The sequence below is a fragment of the Bufo gargarizans genome, chromosome 1 (assembly GCF_014858855.1).
Source record: "Bufo gargarizans isolate SCDJY-AF-19 chromosome 1, ASM1485885v1, whole genome shotgun sequence".
Taxonomy (NCBI): domain Eukaryota; kingdom Metazoa; phylum Chordata; class Amphibia; order Anura; family Bufonidae; genus Bufo; species Bufo gargarizans.
The window spans coordinates 500,954,819-500,974,289 of NC_058080.1; the positions used below are offsets into that span (position 1 = coordinate 500,954,819).

Sequence of the window (19,471 nt, forward strand, 5' to 3'; positions counted from 1 at the left end):
ATTCTATTCTTATGTTTATCTAGTCCAAATTGCACAGTAAGCACAGGTATGTGACTATGGAATGCAAGTAACATACACAAGACCTATAAGATAATAGGGGGTGAAAGGAAGATGACTAGATGACCCAAAAATCTGCTCCTTAAGGCCTCTTGCACACAAATGTTTTTTTTTCTCCATTTCTGTTCCGTTTTTGCAGATTCCGTTTGCTGTCCGTATGCGGAACCATTCATTTTGATGGGTCCACAAAAACAAAGGAAGGTACTCCATATGCATTCCGTTTCCGTATTTCCGTTCAAAGATAGAACATGTCCTATTATTGCCCGCAAATCACGTCCCATGGCTCCATTCAAGTCAATGGTTCTGCAAAAAAAACGGAATGCATCCGTATGTCTTCCATATCTGTTCCGTTTTTGCCGAAGCATCTATTGAAAATTTTATGTCCAGGCCAATTCTTTTATGTACTTACTGTTTAAACATTATTGCAGGGATGGCCAACCTGAGGCTCTCCAGATGTTGCAAAACTACAACTCCCAGCATGCCCAGACTGCCAACTGCTATCAGCCTACAGCAGGGCATTGTGGGAATTGTAGTTTTACAACAGCTGGAGAGCCACAGGTTGGCCATGCCTGCATTATTGTATGCTTACGTTTCTGTATGCGATCCACAAAAAACAGATCACAAACGGAAAAACGGAACGGAAATGGAAACACTACTGAAACAAAAAAATGAACAACAGATCTGTTAAAAAACAAACCGCAAAATACTGAAAAAGCCATACGGTCGTGTGCAAGAGGCCTAAAGGGGTTTTCTGTTTTGGATCAACATCCTTTAAAGGGCATCTGTCAGCAGTTTTATACCTATGAAACTGGCTGACCTGTTATATGTGCACTTGGCAGCTGAAGGCATCTGTGTTGGTCCCATATTAATATGTGCCTCTATTGCCAAGAAAAATGAAGTATTAATATATGAAGTATTATATATTAATATATAGCTTCTAGGAAAACTGAGACGTTGCCAATTAGCAGCTATGACAGCTTGCTCCCAGGCCTGTCATAGCAAGTTTCCTGTGCAGTCCCACCTGAGGCACGGCAAAAATACAGTAAAAAATTAAAAATATAAAAAAAACACAAAATTATAAAAATTTCTAATCATTCCCTTTCCCAAATATTATTGGTATCTCCACGTACAAAAACGCCTGAACTACTAAAATATAACAATATTTATCATGTGTGGTGAATGCCATATCACAAAAAAAATTAATTAGCCAGCCAATTTGCTGCTTTTTGGTCACGCCCAAAGACATAGCCCCCCTGCCCCCTCCACCTAGAAAATTTCAATAAAAAAAAGATTAAAAAGTCATATGTACCACAAAATAATGACAATGCAAAATGGCAAGATTTTTTTTCACCCCAGAAAGATGATTTTTTTCTGATTTTCCCATACAAGGTATGGTGAATTAAATGATGTCATTAAAAATACAACTTGTCCCATGAAAAATAAGCCATCAAACGGCTATGTGAACTGGAAATTTAAAAAGTTATGGATCTTGGAAAGTCGGGAGGAAACAACGAAAACAGAAAAATTTAAATTTTCAGCGTTCATAAAGGGTTAAATACTATATTAATCCCTGAAAACACCTTCAATTCTAAAATGACTGACAATGCTTGTAAATTCCTGTCTTCAGTTTCAGTAGGAAGAGCAGCTCTGTTGGAATTTTTGCTTTGGGTTACTTGAGACTTTCTTTATCATAACACATTGGGTGAGATTTATCAAACTGGTGTAAAGTAGAGTTGGCTTAGTTGCCCATAGCAGTCAGATTCCACCTTTTTATTTTTCAGAGATTTAACAATCACAGCTTCTAACAGATGATAAGGCTGGTGGCAGTTGAAGGATAGAACTGAGCATGTATGACCATTTCATGCAGGAGGACAGAGAGATGAGGAAATGACCAGCAGGTGGTGCTATACATATACATTTTATTGAATAACTCAGTGGCTAAACTCAATTTTCAATTACATGCAATTACAATTACAAGTATTTAGATCCAGGTGCTGGTTTCATAAAGTGTAGAATATTTTTTGTGGGACAACTCCTTAACATTTTTTCTTTCAAATCCTCATCAACCACACCATTTGCTTCCCCAGAAGTTCACATCCATATTAAGAGAGGGTCATGCCAACCACAGTGCCTCCAGTGCCAGCCTCAGTGTCCTCAGTATAAAACCTGTGCCTCTGGTTGCTTTTGCTACATTTCTTCCCTCTTCTACTACAAGAAGGAAGTATTACTTCATGTTTCTTTTGCCAAGTCGTCACTGGGGGCCCACCTTTGTCAGGGACCCACCGATGATTCACCTGTTCCCCTGTGGGCCAGTCAGGGCCTACAAACAGGAGAATGTCTTCCTGGATAAAGCAATCTGGGATACCTTGGTGGCTATTTATAGCGTCAATCAACGCTCGAAACTGACTTGGTCATATAGAAAGGTCTATATTGTTAGTACTAGAAACTAGAATGCTCAATGAAGATTTTTTATGCTGTACCTCCAATCCATCATAACACTAGTGTATATTCCTTTTGTTTCAGCAGTATGCAAGCTATCCTGGCAAAGTCCATCAAGAACCCTTAGCCTTACATAGTTGATGCAGGTTCTATTCAAGGAGTTATCTAAAATGCCCGGGCACCTCATGCAGGTTATACTTACCCCGCTCCACGGCACCAAGGTCGCAACAGGGTGCTGCATCTCCCTGTTGCACGGATCAAAACATCCGGTAACAGGGAGCAGGATGGGGCAGACATTAGCAGGCCGTGACAGGAGCAAGCCTCCCAAGCGTCACCCTCTGGATCAACTTGCAAGATAACAGGCCGAACTGGATGGACAGATGTCTTTTTTCGGCCTTATGTACTATGTTACTTGTTTACTATGTTACCCGCAATACTGTGCCGTGCTGGCATCAGGAGCAATGCGGGTAACTGGGAGTGGGGTAAGCATAAACTGTATGAGGTGCCCATACATTCTGCGGGGCATTATAGGGGTTGGAACCCCTTTAAGGACAGCATACTAAAAAGCAGGAAAGAAGTGTTACACAACATATGAAATGTGATGAAACATTTCCTTTGAATGTCCTAATGTAAAAAACTAAAGTTATAGCAACAAAAGGTATTGCATAACAATAACAAGTTACAACAGATAATATGAAATATCTTCATCACAGCAGGTTACATACTGTAAATTACATACATCACAGAACCCACCAAGTACAGAAACAAATTGCTAAATAAAAATGTTCCCTCTCCTTATGCCTACCATCCGCTATTAGCTGCAACTCCACAATGCATCTGCTGCCTTATAACCCAGCTGACTATATAACCCATGTGGTCCCTTCAACCAGTATTGTTTCCATACCTTCCAATGTGTGCTTAAAAGGGTTATCCAAGACTGAATAATCCCTGCTGCAATGCCCTGGCTTGCGACACCATGCATACTTACCTGGTCCCCGATGCTGGTTTTGCAGCCAGCCAGAACCGCAGGGGCAACACGTGAGGTGCACGGTGGGCCGATGAGGGGCCAAATAATAACACAGTTCATCGGTTTACTCATGGTTAGCAGAAAGCCTCCCTGGGCTGGCAGCACAGTGTTGAGGAAGAAAGCACGAAATCCTCCGGGGCACGCTCTGTGGTAGGGAAGCACCAGCCTAGATGGAGGTTAATAGGTTTGGCTGGGTTTTGACTTAGCTTGTGGTTCTGTATAAGTATTTCTGGTAGGTGACTTTGCTTCTGGTCTCTTGTAAACCAGAGTAATTTGGTGAGGTTGCCTGTGGCTAAAGTATACTTCACCTGGATTCCCAAAGGTCTTTGATGCCTGGTTTGTGGCTTGTTATCCTTTTGTTTTTTTAAGTCTTTTCTTTCTTTTGTCCCTTCCTGGACTAGACTTTTACCTGAGCAGAAGTGCTAGATCTGCACTCTCTCAAACTCAACAGCAGACTGACTGAACCCAGATAAGACCTGAGCTGGGCTAGATATCCCAGAGTAATGCTATCCCCATCTAGTGGTGGGATGTATAAATTACACCTAGCCAGCCTATGAACCGGGATACAACAGGTGATATAATGCAAATTGACATGCAATACGGTAATGCAGCTTTAAAGCTATTTTGCAGTTCCCACGTGTCCTGAGTGGGAAGCTGCAGTTTCCTCCCTGATTGCTCCACGGCTGTCTTCGCATCTCCCCTGCCTGCAGACATCAACATCAATAAAGAGGGGGTGCAGCCAATAGCAGGTCATGGCGGTGACCCTCCCCCTTGCCACATGTGTGAAAACTATGGTACTCTAAAAGGTAAAGAGAGAGAAGTTATGGGGAATGATGAGGATAAAGAAAACTTATTAAATGTTTTTTTCTTCACTGCATTCACTGAGGAAAATGAAGGGTAACGCTGAGTGACATAGTAAACTCCACATTAAATGTGACCTGTCTGACCCAGGAAGAAGTGCAGTGGCATCTTAAAAAAAAGATTAAAATAGACAAATCACCAGGTCCAGATATCATAAACCCCCATATCCTAAATAAATTAAGTAGTGTCATAGACAGACCCCCATTTTTTATTTTTAAGGGACACTGAGCTTTAAAAAAAACTTTTGATATGTCAGTGACATATTGTTAGAACAAGGGGAGAGAAGCGCTTGCAAAACACACTCTCTCCTCGCTGCAGCAGATGAGCTCAAAAGAATGTCTATGAAACTGTCTCCAATCCGTCTACTGCAGCGAGGAAAGAGAGTGCTCTTTCCTTGTTCTTTAAAGGGAACCTGTCACCTCCTAAAACCATCCTAAGCCGCCAGCAGTACCTGACAGTAGCCAGCAGCGTGTTTCAAACAATCGTTTTCTTCCTGAAGGCAGATAAAGCAAAACTCAGAAAACGTTCTTTTATCCCCTGCCCACATAATTTTCTAGTACTGCTTGAAGTCAAGGGGGCAGCGGCCTCCTTGCTTCAAGTCAAGGTAACCGCGCCCCCTTCCCTGCCCCTTCGCTGTGACTGACAGCACTTATGCACGAGAGTTCAGCTGCCTTTGCCGAACAGCAGGCTGTCAGTCACAGGCGAAGGGGCAGGGAAGGGAGGTGACAGTAAGAGGTTCGAAGACGATCAGATACCGTCGTAGTTCCGACCATAAACGATGACGACCGGCGTTATTCCCATGACCCACCAAGCAGCTTCCAGGAAACCAAAGTCTTTGGGTTCCGGGGGGAGTATGGTTGCAAAGCTGAAATTCTAAGGAATTGACGGAAGGGCACCACCAGGAGTGGAGCCTGCGGCTTAATTTGACTCAACACGGGAAACCTCACCCGGCCCGGACACGGAAAGGATTGACAGATTGAAAGCTCTTTCTCGATTTTGTGGGTGGTGGTGCATGGACGTTCTTAGTTGGTGGAGCCATTTGTCTAGTTAATTCCGATAATGAACGAGAATCCTCCGTGATAACTAGTTATGCGACCCCGGCGGTGAGGATTGTGTTGACCAGACTCTTGTATAGTGAGACTGGACTTGTAGGTGAGGGCCTGCTGGTGAGCTGACCCTCTAAAAAAGTATATGCGAGGGCCTGCAGGTGAGCTGACCCTGTAAAATATTAAATGCATGGGCTTGTAGATGAGCTGACCCTGTAAAAGATTGTAGGTGAGGGCCTGCTGGTGAGCTGACACTGTAAAAAATTATATGCGAGGGCCTGCTGGTGATCTGACCCTGTAAAACATTATATGCGAGGGCCTGCTGGTGAGCTAACCCTCTAAAAAATTATATGCAAGGGCCTTCAGGTGAGCTGACCCTGTAAAAGATTGTAGGTGAGGGCATGCAGGTGAGCTGACCCTGTAAAAGATTGTAGGTGAAGGCCTGCTGGTGAACTGAACCTGTAAAGAATTATATGCGAGGGCCTGCTGGTGATCTGACCCTGTAAAACATTATATGCATGGGCCTGCAGGTGAGCTGACCCTGTAAAAGATTGTAGGTGAGGGCCTGCTGGTGAACTGAGCCTGTAAAAAATTATATGCAAGGGCCTTCAGGTGAGATGACCCTCTAAAAAATTATATGCGAGGGCCTGCTGGTGAGCTGACTCGGTAAAACATTGTAGGTGAGGGCCTGCTGGTGAGCTGACCCTGTAAAACATTATATGCAAGGGCCTGCTGGTGAGCTAACCCTCTAAAAAATTATATACGAGGGCCTGCAGGTGAGCTGACCCTGTACAACATTGTAGGTGAGGGCCTGCTGGTGAGCTGACCCTGCAAAAAATTATATACGAGGGCCTGCAGCAGAGCTGACCCTGTAAAACATTATATGCATGGGCCTGCAGGTGAGCTGACCCTGTAAAAGATTGTAGGTGAGGGCCTGCTGGTGAACTGAGCCTGTAAAAAATTATATGCAAGGGCCTTCAGGTGAGCTGACCCTCTAAAAAATTATATGCGAGGGCCTGCTGGTGAGCTGACCCGGTAAAACATTGTAGGTGAGGGCCTGCTGGTGAGCTGACCCTGTAAAACATTATATGCAAGGGCCTGCTGGTGAGCTAACCCTCTAAAAAATTATATACGAGGGCCTGCTGGTGAGCTGACCCTGTACAACATTGTAGGTGAAGGCCTGCTGGTGAGCTGACCCTGCAAAAAATTATATACGAGGGCCTGCAGCAGAGCTGACCCTGTAAAACATTATATGCAAAGGGCATATATGCGAGGGCATTATATGCGACGAATAAGCATGTTGATATGATGGAAGAGGAGAAGGAGGATGAGAAAAGGAAGATTCAACCATATACCCTTGTTTGTGGTGGAAGGGGTGCATGGGAATACAGTGTATTCAGTACATTATAAACAACACATTTAAAGTGCTTTTATGATCATCAGCTTTCCTCTGGTGGAGTCGAGAAGCCATGGTCAATCAGGCCTTGTTCAACCTGTCAGCATTTTCAGTTGACAGGCGGATGCGCTTATCTGTTATAATGCCACCAGCAGCACTAAATACACGCTCAGACAAAACGCTAGCGGCAGGGCTGGCCAGCACCTCCAAGGTGTAGAGCACCAGTTCGTGCCACGTGTCCAGCTTGGACACGCAGTACTTGTAAGGCACTGAGGGATCATTGAGGACGCTGACACGGTCTTCAATGTACTCCTTTACCATCTTCCAAAATATTTCCCTCCTTGTGACACTAGGCCGCGCATCAGGGTGAGGGTGCTGGCGGGGTGTCATGAAACTGTCCCAGGCTTTGGAGAGTGTTGACCTGCCTCTGTTGGAACTGCTGTGTGTTCCTCTTGTCTCCCCTCCTTGGTTGGCCAAGGAACTATGGACTCTGCCGCCAGCATTTTCAGATGGACATTTTTGGAGCAATTTTTCAACAAGGATCTTTTGGTATTGCACCGTTTTGCTAGTCTTCTCCACCAGAGGAATGAGAGATGAGACGTTCTCTTTGTAGCGGGGGTCAAGAAGGGTGAACAACCAGTAATCCGTGTTGTCTAAAATGCGTATAACGCGTGGGTTGCGGGAAAGGCAGCCTAACATGAAGTCAGCCATGTGTGCCAGAGTACCAACAGGCAAGACTTTGCTGTCATCATCAGGAGGATCACTCTCAATCTCCTCATCCTCTTCTGCCCACCCACACTAAACTTCTATGGGTACTACCCTCTGTAGCGGAGGCAACCATCTCCTGCATCTCCTCCTCCTCTTCATCGTCCAATTTGCGCTGAGAAGTCGGAATGAGGGTGGTCTGGCTATCACCCTGTGTAATGTCTTCCCCCATTTCCACCTCCTGCAAAGCATCGTCCGTAATTGTGAGCAGTGAGCATTTGAGTAGACACAGAAGTGGGATGGTTACGCTGATAATAGCGTTATCGCCGCTCACCATATGTGTTGATTCCTCCAAGTTTCTTAAAACAGAGGTCAGACATCCATGCCCACTCCTCGCTTGTGAATAGTGGAAGCTGATGGGAAAGGCGACGACCATGTTGCAGCTGGTATTCCACTACTGCCCTCTGCTGCTCACAAAGCCTGGCCAACATTTGCAGCATTGACAGACCGACTGAAGCTGTCAATGACTTGCGGAAATGTGCACACACGCGGCGCACCTTCACCAGTAGCTCAGGCAAATTGGGGTAGGTTTTGAGAAACCACTGAACCACTAAGACGTGGGCTAGGCATGGGATGTGTGTGAGCTTGCCAAGCTCCAAAGCCGCCACCAAGTTACGGCCATTATCAGACACAACCATGCCTGGTTCTAGGTTGAGTGGCGACTCGAGAGCCACAGCTCAGTCTGGTCTCTTATCCCCTGCCACAGCTCTGCAGCAGTGTGCTGTTTGTCCCCTAAGCATATCAGCTTCAGCACGGCCTGTTGCCGTTTCCCCATTGCAGTGCTACACTGCTTCCAGCTACCGACTGATGACTGACTGGTGCTGCATGCTGGATAATTCGGAGGTGTAAGTGGAGGAGGAGAAGTGGGGCCACTAACGTAAGTGCTGGCGGAAACCCTGATCGATGTAGGCCCCGCAATCCTTGGTGTCGGTAGCACCTCTGCCATCCCAGGGTACGACTCGCTCCCGGCCTCCACAACATTTACCCAGTGTGCCGTCAGGGACATGTTGCATCCCTGGCCAAATGTACTTGTCCATGTGCCCGTAGTTAAGTGGACCTTCCCAGTAACTGCATTGGTCAAGGCACTTGTGATGTTAAGGGACACATTTTGGTGTAAGGCGGGCACGGAACACCTTGAAACATAGTGGCGAATGGGGACTGTGTAACACTGGATGGCCGCCGACATGAGGCTGCAAAAGGCCTCAGTATCCACAAGCCTGAATGGTTCCAGGGCCAGTAATTTGGAAAGCTGCGCATGTAGTGCTATGGCCTGTGGGTGGGTGGCTAGGTATTTGCTCTTGTGTTCAAATGCCTGGGATAAGGACATTTGTACAAGGAAGTGGATGTAGTCGCTGATGGTGCTTGCGAAGGTCCAGGTGCAGGGCGGGAGGCACCTGGGCCTGCGCATTCGACAGGGGATTGGCCAGCACATAACACAGGGGAAGAAGAGGCAGGGATGTTACCCGCAGACACAGATTGTGGACCTAGGCTTCGGCCGACCTATTACAGTGCTTTGATGCCATGTGGCCGATCATGCTGGTGGTGGTGAGATTGCTAGTGTTTACGACCCTGATCATTTTTGTATGGCACAGGTTGCAAATTACAATTCTTTTGTCGTCCACACTTTCCTCAAAAAAGCGCCAGACTGCGAAACACCTACCCCTTGGCAAGGGAGATTTCCGCAAGGGGGTGCTCAGGGGAACAGTTGCGGGCCTGTTTGGTGTGGCCCGCCCTCTCCCTTTTGCCACCCCACTTCCTCTTCCAGCCTGTTGCACTGCAGCAGATCCCTCCCCCTCTGTACTGCTGTCCTTGCTCGGCTTTCCATCTTCCCAGGTTGGGTCAGTAACTTTATCGTTCACCAAATCCTCTTCCACTTCCTCACTCTGCTCATCCTCCTGACTTGTTGACCTAACCACTACCTCAGTGATTGACAACTGTGTCTCATCCTCTTCCTCAACCTCTTGAGACAGTAATTGCGGTTGACTCATTGGCAACTGTGTCTCATCATTATCCACCTAATTAAACAGTAAATGCCGTTTCCCACCATCATCTTCTTGTGATTGTGGATGCTCAAGAGTTTTGGAATCAGGGCACAAAATCTGTCCCTCTTCAACCGTGCTTGGCAAGATGGCCAAATCAAGGAATGGCACTGAAAAGAGCTCCTCGGAATATCCAAGTGTGGGATCACTTGTTTGTCCAGACTCTCCATGGTGGGAGGAAGGAGGATCAGGGTGACGATTAGGTTGAGCAGACGCTTGGCTACTTAGACTGGACTTGGTGGAAGACAGGGTGGTGCTTAACCGACTGGGACCATTATCTGCTGCAATCCAACCGACCACCTGGTCGCACTGGTCTGACTTCAAGAGTGGTGCCCTGCGCCGCCCTGCAAACTGGGACATGAAGTTAGGTATCGTGGATGATTGTTTTTCTTGTGCTCTGGCAGCAGGCACAGTTTCACCGCGCCCAGGGCCATGGCCTCTGCGTGCACCATCAGCATCACGGGCACTGCCCCGTCCCTTACTGCTAGCCTTCTTCATATTAAATGTTATATATGATTGAAAGTCTGTCACACGTACAGTAGTGTAGGATTTGGAAGTGTATGCGTAAACAAATGTAAAAATGTATTTGGGATGCGGAAACGTCACACAGGAGATATCCCGCAGATAATGTCAATGTTGTCATCAGCGGTTAATGAAAAATTGCAAGGAATGTCGCAGGTATTTGAGATAAGGAAACGTTATACAGGAGAGGTACCACCGGTAATGTCACTGTATGCAGCGTCTACGCAGAAAAGTACATTGTATGTCACAGAAAAAAAAATTTAAGTGCACACGCTACACTGGAGATGTGGCGCAGCTAATGTCACTGTCCGCAGCGGACACCGTCTATTGAAAAAGTACACTGTATGTCCCAGATATTTTTGGGATGCGCACACTTTACACAGGAGATGTGGCGCAGCTAATGTCACTGTTCGCAGCGGACACCGTCTACGGAAAAAGTACACTAGATGTCACAGATATTTTTTGGATGCGCACACTTTACATTGGAGATGTGGCACAGCTAATGTCACTGTCAGAAGCGCACACCGTCTATTGAAAAAGTACACTGGATGTCACAGATTGTTAGGGGGATGCGCACACTTTACACTGGAGATGTGGTGCAGCTAATGTCGGTGTCTGCAGCGGCCTAACTATTGTATGCTATTTAGCGCAGGATGCGCTAAAAATAGATATTGCTGGCACACACAATAGTCCTTAGAAGGACTTTTGGGTCTGTAAAGTTTTGGTGGTAATAATATTCTTAAATCACTCCCTACACTGTCTGTCCCTTCCTCAGCACAGCTCTCGCTGACTAAGAATGAGGCACACATGCGTCATCGGGTGCTATATAGCACCCGATGACGCATTCCGGCTAGCCAATCACTGTAATGCCATCAACCAACATGGCTACGGCATTACAGTGAGGGCAGTACGGGGCGGAGACTCGAGCATTGCGTTCGAGCACATGCGGTATTCGGCATGCTCGATCATCACTAGTGCAAATATCTTAACTATATTAATAGATATATGCCACAGTTCCTCATAATTGTGAACTTTAACTACTAAGTCTAGAGAACGGTTTAAATAGTGGCATCAGCTGCATATTTTTAACATAACACTGCCATACATTGGTTTTTTATGATGTCTAGCACGCAACAATATAGTGTAAAGGTGCATATTTCAATGTGCCAGAAAAAGTGGAGCATATGATAAGTACAATGTACATAGTAGGCTGTTTTAGCTTCAGTCTAGCAGATATGCAGTCTACATTAAGATGTGTACTGTGTACAGTTCTGGGCTCCTGTGAACAAGGCAGACATAGCAGAGGTGGGGAGGAGGGTTCAGAGAAAGGCAATTAAAGTAATGACTAGAATGGGTGGACTACAGTACCCTGAAAGATTATCAAAATTAGGTTTATTCACTATAGAAAAAGAATGCAAGTATTGAAGTAATGTGTACAGTAAAGTGTACGGTATTGGTATGGTGGGGGGGGTGTCTCTCACCAGGTTTTTCAGTTTAACTGAGTGAGAACTGAAATCCAGAATGGTATGGCTTCAGCAAGGCATAGTTGCTAGAGCTGTTTTTTATTTAAAGTTGTATGGGCTGGATTTCTTTGGACTGGGAGACAGGTTGGTAGTGGGAGTCTTCCAGTCCACACCCGTAATCCATTACAGGTTCCCTGGGTCCAGGTGAGGCCAGCTGGGTTAATCAAGCTCAGATAAATCAACCCTCCGTGTATGAGTCTTGGGGGAGAGGAAGTAACCCTACAGAGAGGGAAGCTTGTGTGGTCACAGCCACATGGGCTGCTAGACCGTGCGTCTTAGTGAAGCCGGATCTCTCCCCTGAACTTATGTTTGGTGAGCTGAGCTGCTAAGGGTTGGAGCCTGAGACCCTGTGGGTAAACTGCGCGGGAGTCAGGGAGAAGACCTCTGTATTTGCTAGGGCCCAGACAGGCAGGTGTTTATTTTGGTTTGGATTTATGTTTGTGCTGGTGCTAAAGTGCCAAAATAAAGCACTATTTGGACTTGAATCCCATTGTCAAAGGAGAAGTCTGATTGCGACCCCCTGTGAGAAAGCGATCCCTTAGAGTATATATGAGGCATTCATTTTTACCCCCAATTTTTTTTTTTACAGGTGTTAATGTATTTCATCTGTAAAACTGCACAGACCATTATCACGTTCATTTAACATGTATCAGCTGTAAAAAATAATAATAATGGAATCTTGGTTAAAAAAAAAAAAAAAAAAAATCCTGCTTTTTTTTTAAAGTGTTTTTGCTATTTGATTTTTACCCCTTAAGGACCCTGCCATTTTTCACCTTAAGGACCAGGCCATTTTGAGCAAATCTGACATGTGTCGCTTTGTGGTAATAACTTTAAAACGCTCTTACTTATCCAGGCCATTCTGAGATTGTTTTCTCTTCACATATTGTACTTCATGACAGTGGTAAAATTGAGTCCCAAAATTTCATTTTTATTTATAAAAAAAAATACCAAATTTACCCAAAATTTCCAAATTTCTATTTCTCTACCTTTATAATAGCAATACATCCAAAAATAGTTATTACTTTACATTCTCCATATGTCTACTTCATGTTTGGATTATTTTGTGAATGCCATTTTTTCGGACGTTAGAAGGCTTACAAGTTAACCACCTCCCGACCGTTGTACGCGTATATGTGTCCGGGAGGTGGTTGCTTTATTCCTCCTGGACGCATATACGCGTCTTCTCGCGAGACGCGAGATTTCCTGTGAACGAAATCTCGCGCTCACAGGAACGGAAGGTAAGCGAGTGGATCTCCAGCCTGCCAGCGGCGATCGTTCGCTGGCAGGCTGGAGATCCGAATTTTTTAACCCCTAACAGGTATATTAGACGCTGTTTTCATAACAGCGTCTAATATACCTCCTACCTGGTCCTCTGGTGGTCCCTTTTGTTAGGATCGACCACCAGAGGACTCAGGTAGGTCAGTACAGTCCCACCAAACACCACACTACACTACACCCCCCCCCCCCCCGTCACTTATTAACCCCCTATAAACCCCTGATCACCCATGATCACCCCATATAAACTCCTTGATCACCCCCCTGTCATTGATCACCCCCCTGTCAGGCTCCGTTCAGACGTCCGTATGATTTTTACGGATCCACGGATACATGGATCGGATCCGCAAAAAGCATACGGACGTCTGAATGGAGCCTTACAGGGGGGTGATCAATGACAGGCGGGTGATCACCCATATACACTCCCTGATCACCCCCTGTCATTGATCACCCCCCTGTCATTGATCACCCCCCCTGTAAGGCTCCATTCAGACGTCCGCATGATTTTTACGGATCCGATCCATGGATCCGTAAAAATCATGCGGACGTCTGAATGGAGCCTTACAGGGGGGGTGATCACCCTGATCACCCCCTGTCATTGATAACCCCCCTGTAAGGCTCCATTCAGACGTCCGCATGCGTTTTGTGGATCCGATCCATGTATCCATGGATCCGTAAAAAATCATGCGGACGTCTGAATGGAGCCTTACAGGGGGGGTGATCAGTGACAGGGGGGTGATTACCCTGATCACCCCTGTCATTGATAACCCCCCTGTAAGGCTCCATTCAGACGTCCGCATGCGTTCTGTGGATCCGATCCATGTATCCATGGATCCGTAAAAAATCATGCGGATGTCTGAATGGAGCCTTACAGGGGGGGTGATCAGTGACAGGGGGGTGATCACCCTGATTACCCTGATCACCCCCTGTCATTGATAACCCCCCTGTAAGGCTCCATTCAGACGTCCGCATGCGTTCTGTGGATCCGATCCATGGATCCGTAAAAAATCATGCGGATGTCTGAATGGAGCCTTACAGGGGGGGTGATCAATGACAGGGGGGTGATCAGGGAGTCTATATGGGTGATCACCCTCCCTGTCATTGATCACCCCCCTGTCATTGATCACCCCCCCCCCCTGGTAAGGCTCCATTCAGACATTTTTTTTGGCACAAGTTAGCGGAAATTTTTTGTTTGTTTTTGTTTTTGTTTTTTCTTACAAAGTCTCATATTCCACTAACTTGTGTCAAAAAATAAAATCTCACATGAACTCACCATACCCCTCACGGAATCCAAATGCGTAAACATTTTTAGACATTTATATTCCAGACTTCTTCTCACGCTTTAGGGCCCCTAAAAAGCCAGGGCAGTATAAATACCCCACATGTGACCCCATTTCGGAAAGAAGACACCCCAAGGTATTTCGTGAGGGGCATATTGAGTCCATGAAAGATTGAAATTTTTGTCCTAAGTTAGCGGAAAGTGAGACTTTGTGAGAAAAAAACAAAAAAAAATCAATATCCGCTAACTTATGCAAAAAAAATAAAATTCTAGGAACTCGCCATGCCCCTCATTGAATACCTTGGGGTGTCTTCTTTCCAAAGTGGGGTCACATGTGGGGTATTTATACTGCCCTGGCTTTTTAGGGGCCCGAAAGTGTGAGAAGAAGTCTGGGATCCAAATGTCTAAAAATGCCCTCCTAAAAGGAATTTGGGCCCCTTTGCGCATCTAGGCTGCAAAAAAGTGTCACACATGTGGTATCGCCGTACTCAGGAGAAGTTGGGGAATGTGTTTTGGGGTGTCATTTTACATATACCCATGCTGGGTGAGAAAAATATCTTGGTCAAATGCCAACTTTGTATAAAAAAATGGGAAAGGTTGTCTTTTGCCAAGATATTTCTCTCACCCAGCATGGGTATATGTAAAATGACCCCCCCAAAACACATTGCCCAACTTCTTCTGAGTACGGCGATACCAGATGTGTGACACTTTTTTGCAGCCAAGGTGGGCAAAGGGGCACCTTTCGGATTTCGCAGGCCATTTTTTACACATTTTGATTGCAAGGTACTTCTTACACATTTGGGCCCCTAAATTGCCAGGGCAGTATAACTACGCCACAAGTGACCCCATTTTGGAAAGAAGACACCCCAAGGTATTCCGTGGGGGGCATGGCGAGTTCCTAGAATTATTTTTTTTTTGTCACAATTTAGCGGAAAATGATGATTTTTCTTTTTTTTTCTTTTTTCCTTACAAAGTCTCATATTCCACTAACTTGCGACAAAAAATAAAAAATTCTAGGAACTCGCCATGCCCCTCACGGAATACCTTGGGGTGTCTTCTTTCCAAAATGGGGTCACTTGTGGGGTAGTTATACTGCCCTGGCAATTTAGGGGCCCATATGTGTGAGAAGTACTTTGCAATCAAAATGTGTAAAAAATGCCCTGCAAAATCCGAAAGGTGCACTTTGGAATATGTGCCCCTTTGCCCACCTTGGCAGCAAAAAAGTGTGACACATCTGGTATCGCCGTACTCAGGAGAAGTTGGGCAATGTGTTTTGGGGTGTCATTTTACATATACCCATGCTGGGTGAGAAAAATATCTTGGTCAAATGCCAACTTTGTATAAAAAAATGGGAAAAGTTGTCTTTTGCCAAGATATTTTTCTCACCCAGCATGGGTATATGTAAAATGACACCCCAAAACACATTCCCCAACTTCTCCTGAGTACGGCGATACCAGATGTGTCACACTTTTTTGTTGCCAAGGTGGGCAAAGGGGCGCATATTCCAAAGTGCACCTTTCGGACTTCACAGGCCATTTTTTACACATTTTGATTGCAAAGTTCTTCTCACACATTTGGGCCCCTAAATTGCCAGGGCAGTATAACTACGCCACAAGTGACCCCATTTTGGAAAGAAGACACCCCAAGGTATTCTGTGAGGGGCATGGTGAGTTCCTAGAATTTTTTATTTTTTGTCGCAAGTTAGTGGAATATGAGACTTTGTAAGAAAAAAATAAAAAATAAAAATCATCATCATTTTCCGCTAACTTGTGACAAAAAATAAAAAGTTCTATGAACTCACTATGCCCATCAGCGAATACCTTAGGGTGTCTACTTTCCGAAATGGGGTCATTTGTGGGGTTTTTCTACTGTTTGGGCATTGTAGAACCTCAGGAAACATGACAGGTGCTCAGAAAGTCAGAGCTGTTTCAAAAAGCGGAAATTCACATTTTTGTACCATAGTTTGTAAATGCTATAACTTTTACCCAAACCATTTTTTTTTTTTGCCCAAACATTTTTTTTTATCAAAGACATGTAGAACAATAAATTTGGCGAAAAATTTATATATGGATGTCGTTTTTTTTGCAAAATTTTACAGCTGAAAGTGAAAAATGTCATTTTTTTGCAAAAAAATCGTTACATTTTGATTAATAACAAAAAAAGTAAAAATGCCAGCAGCAATGAAATACCACCAAATGAAAGCTCTATTAGTGAGAAGAAAAGGAGGTAAAATTCATTTGGGTGGTAAGTTGCATGACCGAGCGATAAACGGTGAAAGGAGTGTAGTGCCGAAGTGTAAAAAGTGGCCTGGTCATGAAGGGGGTTTCACCTATCGGGGCTGAAGTGGTTAAGAAGCAAATCTTAAAATTTTTAAGAACATTTTCAAACCCCAATTTTTTCAGGACCAGTTCAGTTATGAAGTCACTTTCTGGGGCTTACATATTAGAAACCACCCATAAATCACCCTATTTTTAGAAACCCCCCTCAAGCTTTTCAAAACTGATTTTACAAACTTTGTTAACCCTTTAGGTGACTCACGAAAATTAAATGAAAATGGGAATGAAATTTCTAAATTTCACTTTTAGCAGATTTTAAATTTTAATTGATATTTTTTTTTTCTGCAACACATTAAGGGTTAACAGCTAAACAAAACTCAAAATCTATTACTCTAAGGCCTCTTTCACACTACAGTATTTTGCGTTCCGTATACGGTCCGTTTTTTGCGGTCCGTATACGGTCCGTATACGGAACCATTCATTTCAATGGTTCCGCAAAAAAACGGAATGTGTTCCGTATGCATTCCATTTCCGTTTTTCCGTTCCGTTGAAAAGATAGAACATGTCCTATATTTGGCCGCAAATCACAGTCCGTGGCTCCATTCAAGTCAATGGGTCCGCAAAAAAACGGAACACATACGGAAATGCATCCGTATGTCTTCCGTATCCGTTCCGTTTTTTGCGGAAGCATCTATTTAAAATGTTATGCCCAGCCCAATTTTTAATATGAAATTACTGTATACTGTATTTGCCATACGGAAAAACGGAACGGAACAACGGAACGGAAACGGAACCACAACGGAAGCAAAAAACGGAACAACGGATCCGCGAAAAACGGAACGCAAAACACTGAATTCAACATACTGTAGTGTGAAAGAGGCCTAAATCAGGAGTTTACAGAAACACCTGTGTGCTCAAAATCTGATGTATGGGCACACAGCATTCAGAGTTTCAGAGTGGAAGGAGAACCATATGGCTTTTGGAGAGCGGATTTAGCTGGAATGGTAATTGGGAGCTATGTCGCATATGAAGACACCCTGAAGTGGCCCTACAGTGGAAACCCCCAAAAAGTGACCCCATTCTGAAAACTACATCCCTCAAGGAATATTTTAAGATGTGTAGTCAAAGGGTGTAAACAGTTTGAACCACCAGGCATTTCACAGAATTAGGAAACACTTGGCTGTGAAAATGAAAAATTAAATTATTTTTTTTCCAGAAAAAGTTGCTTTATACCCACATTTTACACTTTCACAAGGGATAACAGGACAAAATGCACCCCACATTTTGTTCCCTATTTCCCCCTGAATACGCCAACACCCCATATGTGCTCAAAAACTGATATATGGGCGCATAGCAGGGCTCTAGATTGAAACAGCTAAATATGGATTTTGCTGACCTGAATTGGCAGACATGTACTGTATTTTAGGTGTCATGTCACATTAAATACATTTCCTGAGGTCCCTAGAAATGAAAAACCCCAAGAAGTGACACCATTTCAGAAAGAGCACCCCCATACGAGCATTTTAAGGGGTGGAAAAGGCACTTTTTACCTAACAGTTGTCTCACAGAAAAGAATATAGAGTGGTTGTTGGAAAGGGAGGGAGGACTAAATCAGATATAGGCCTCATGCACACGACCGTTGTGTGCATCCGTGGCCGTTGTGCCGTTTTCCGTTTTTTTTCGCGGACCCATTGACTTTCAATGGGTCCGTGGAAAAATCGGAAGCTGCACCGTTTGGCAGCCGCGTCCGTGATCCGTGTTTCCTGGCTGTGAAAAAAATATGACCTGTCCTATTTTTTTCACGGCCAACGGTTCACGGACCCATTCAAGTCAATGGGTCCGTGAAAATCACGGATGCACACAAGATTGTCATCCGTGTCCATGATCCGCGTCCGTGATCCGTGTCCGTTTTTTCCTATCATTTCAATGGCAAACTTGACTTAGATTTTTTTTTTCATTTTTCATGTCCGTGGATCCTCCAAAAATCAAGGAAGACCCACGGACGAAAAAACGGTCACGGATCACGGACCTACGGACCCCGTTTTTGCGGACCTTAAAAAAAACGGTCGTGTGCATGAGGCCATATAAAGTGGAAATATTACAGGGAGCATAAAGGATGAAATTAAATTAATACTCCATGGATGAGTGGTATATTCTGAAACACTCCTGCATGCACAGCCAGGTTTTTCAGGGCAGGTTTCGCAGTGGTAAATGGTCTTTCCTTATCCCCCTTTTGAAACACACCCTGCATCTTTTTTGGATCATTTCCTTCCTTGCTGTCTGGGGGACTTGACCTGGAAAATGTTGCCCTGGTATGACACGGGCACCACGACTTCCTGAAGTACTGGGTGTCACCGCCACTTCTGTGAGAAGGTCTGACAGACATCCTTCTCTACCTATTGCATGATGTTCTTTGTTTTGGTTTCACTTTCTCATCTCATTTCCTTCTCCCAAGTGTCACCTATTTAGACTAATCCTCTTTCCTTTATATTCCCTCCCACTTTGCGGTAAATACTACTTCCTGGATTGAAGTGTTTACTGCTGGAGACTTCTGCTGCTGCTTGTTCAGATAAGTCCTTTCATGTATTGTGTTTCCTTGCTGGCTTGATTCTAGGTGACCCTGACTCCCTCCGTATGAAGTGCAGGGAGCCGGTGGTCGTGTCCCCTCACTATTATAGGGATTTCAGGTGTCAAACAGTCTTAGGTATGGGGGCATACAATCGTCTACCTTTTGAGACCCTTGTATGTGCTTAGCAGTCAGGGTGAGCTCTTAGGGTTTTATAGGGGTCACCTATATGCTCCTTAGTTTGGGATCAAGCCAGTCGGACGTTTATTCATAACTTCCAGCTATCCGCAACATCATCCGTGACACTGGGACCCTCACTGGCCTGGGTTTAAAAAAAAATAGGGCCTTGAATACCACCTCTTGGAGCTGAAGGAAAGTTGATCTGTGGCCTGAAGATTGA

The 19,471-nt window shown here is 44.8% G+C and overlaps 1 protein-coding gene across 2 annotated transcripts in view; it reads left to right on the plus strand.

Annotated features, from left to right (window-relative positions):
- The window catches only part of NFATC4 (nuclear factor of activated T cells 4), a 106,127-nt gene that overhangs the window by 62,659 nt on the left and 23,997 nt on the right, over window positions 1-19,471 (plus strand). The gene's annotated exons all lie outside the window — the stretch shown is intronic.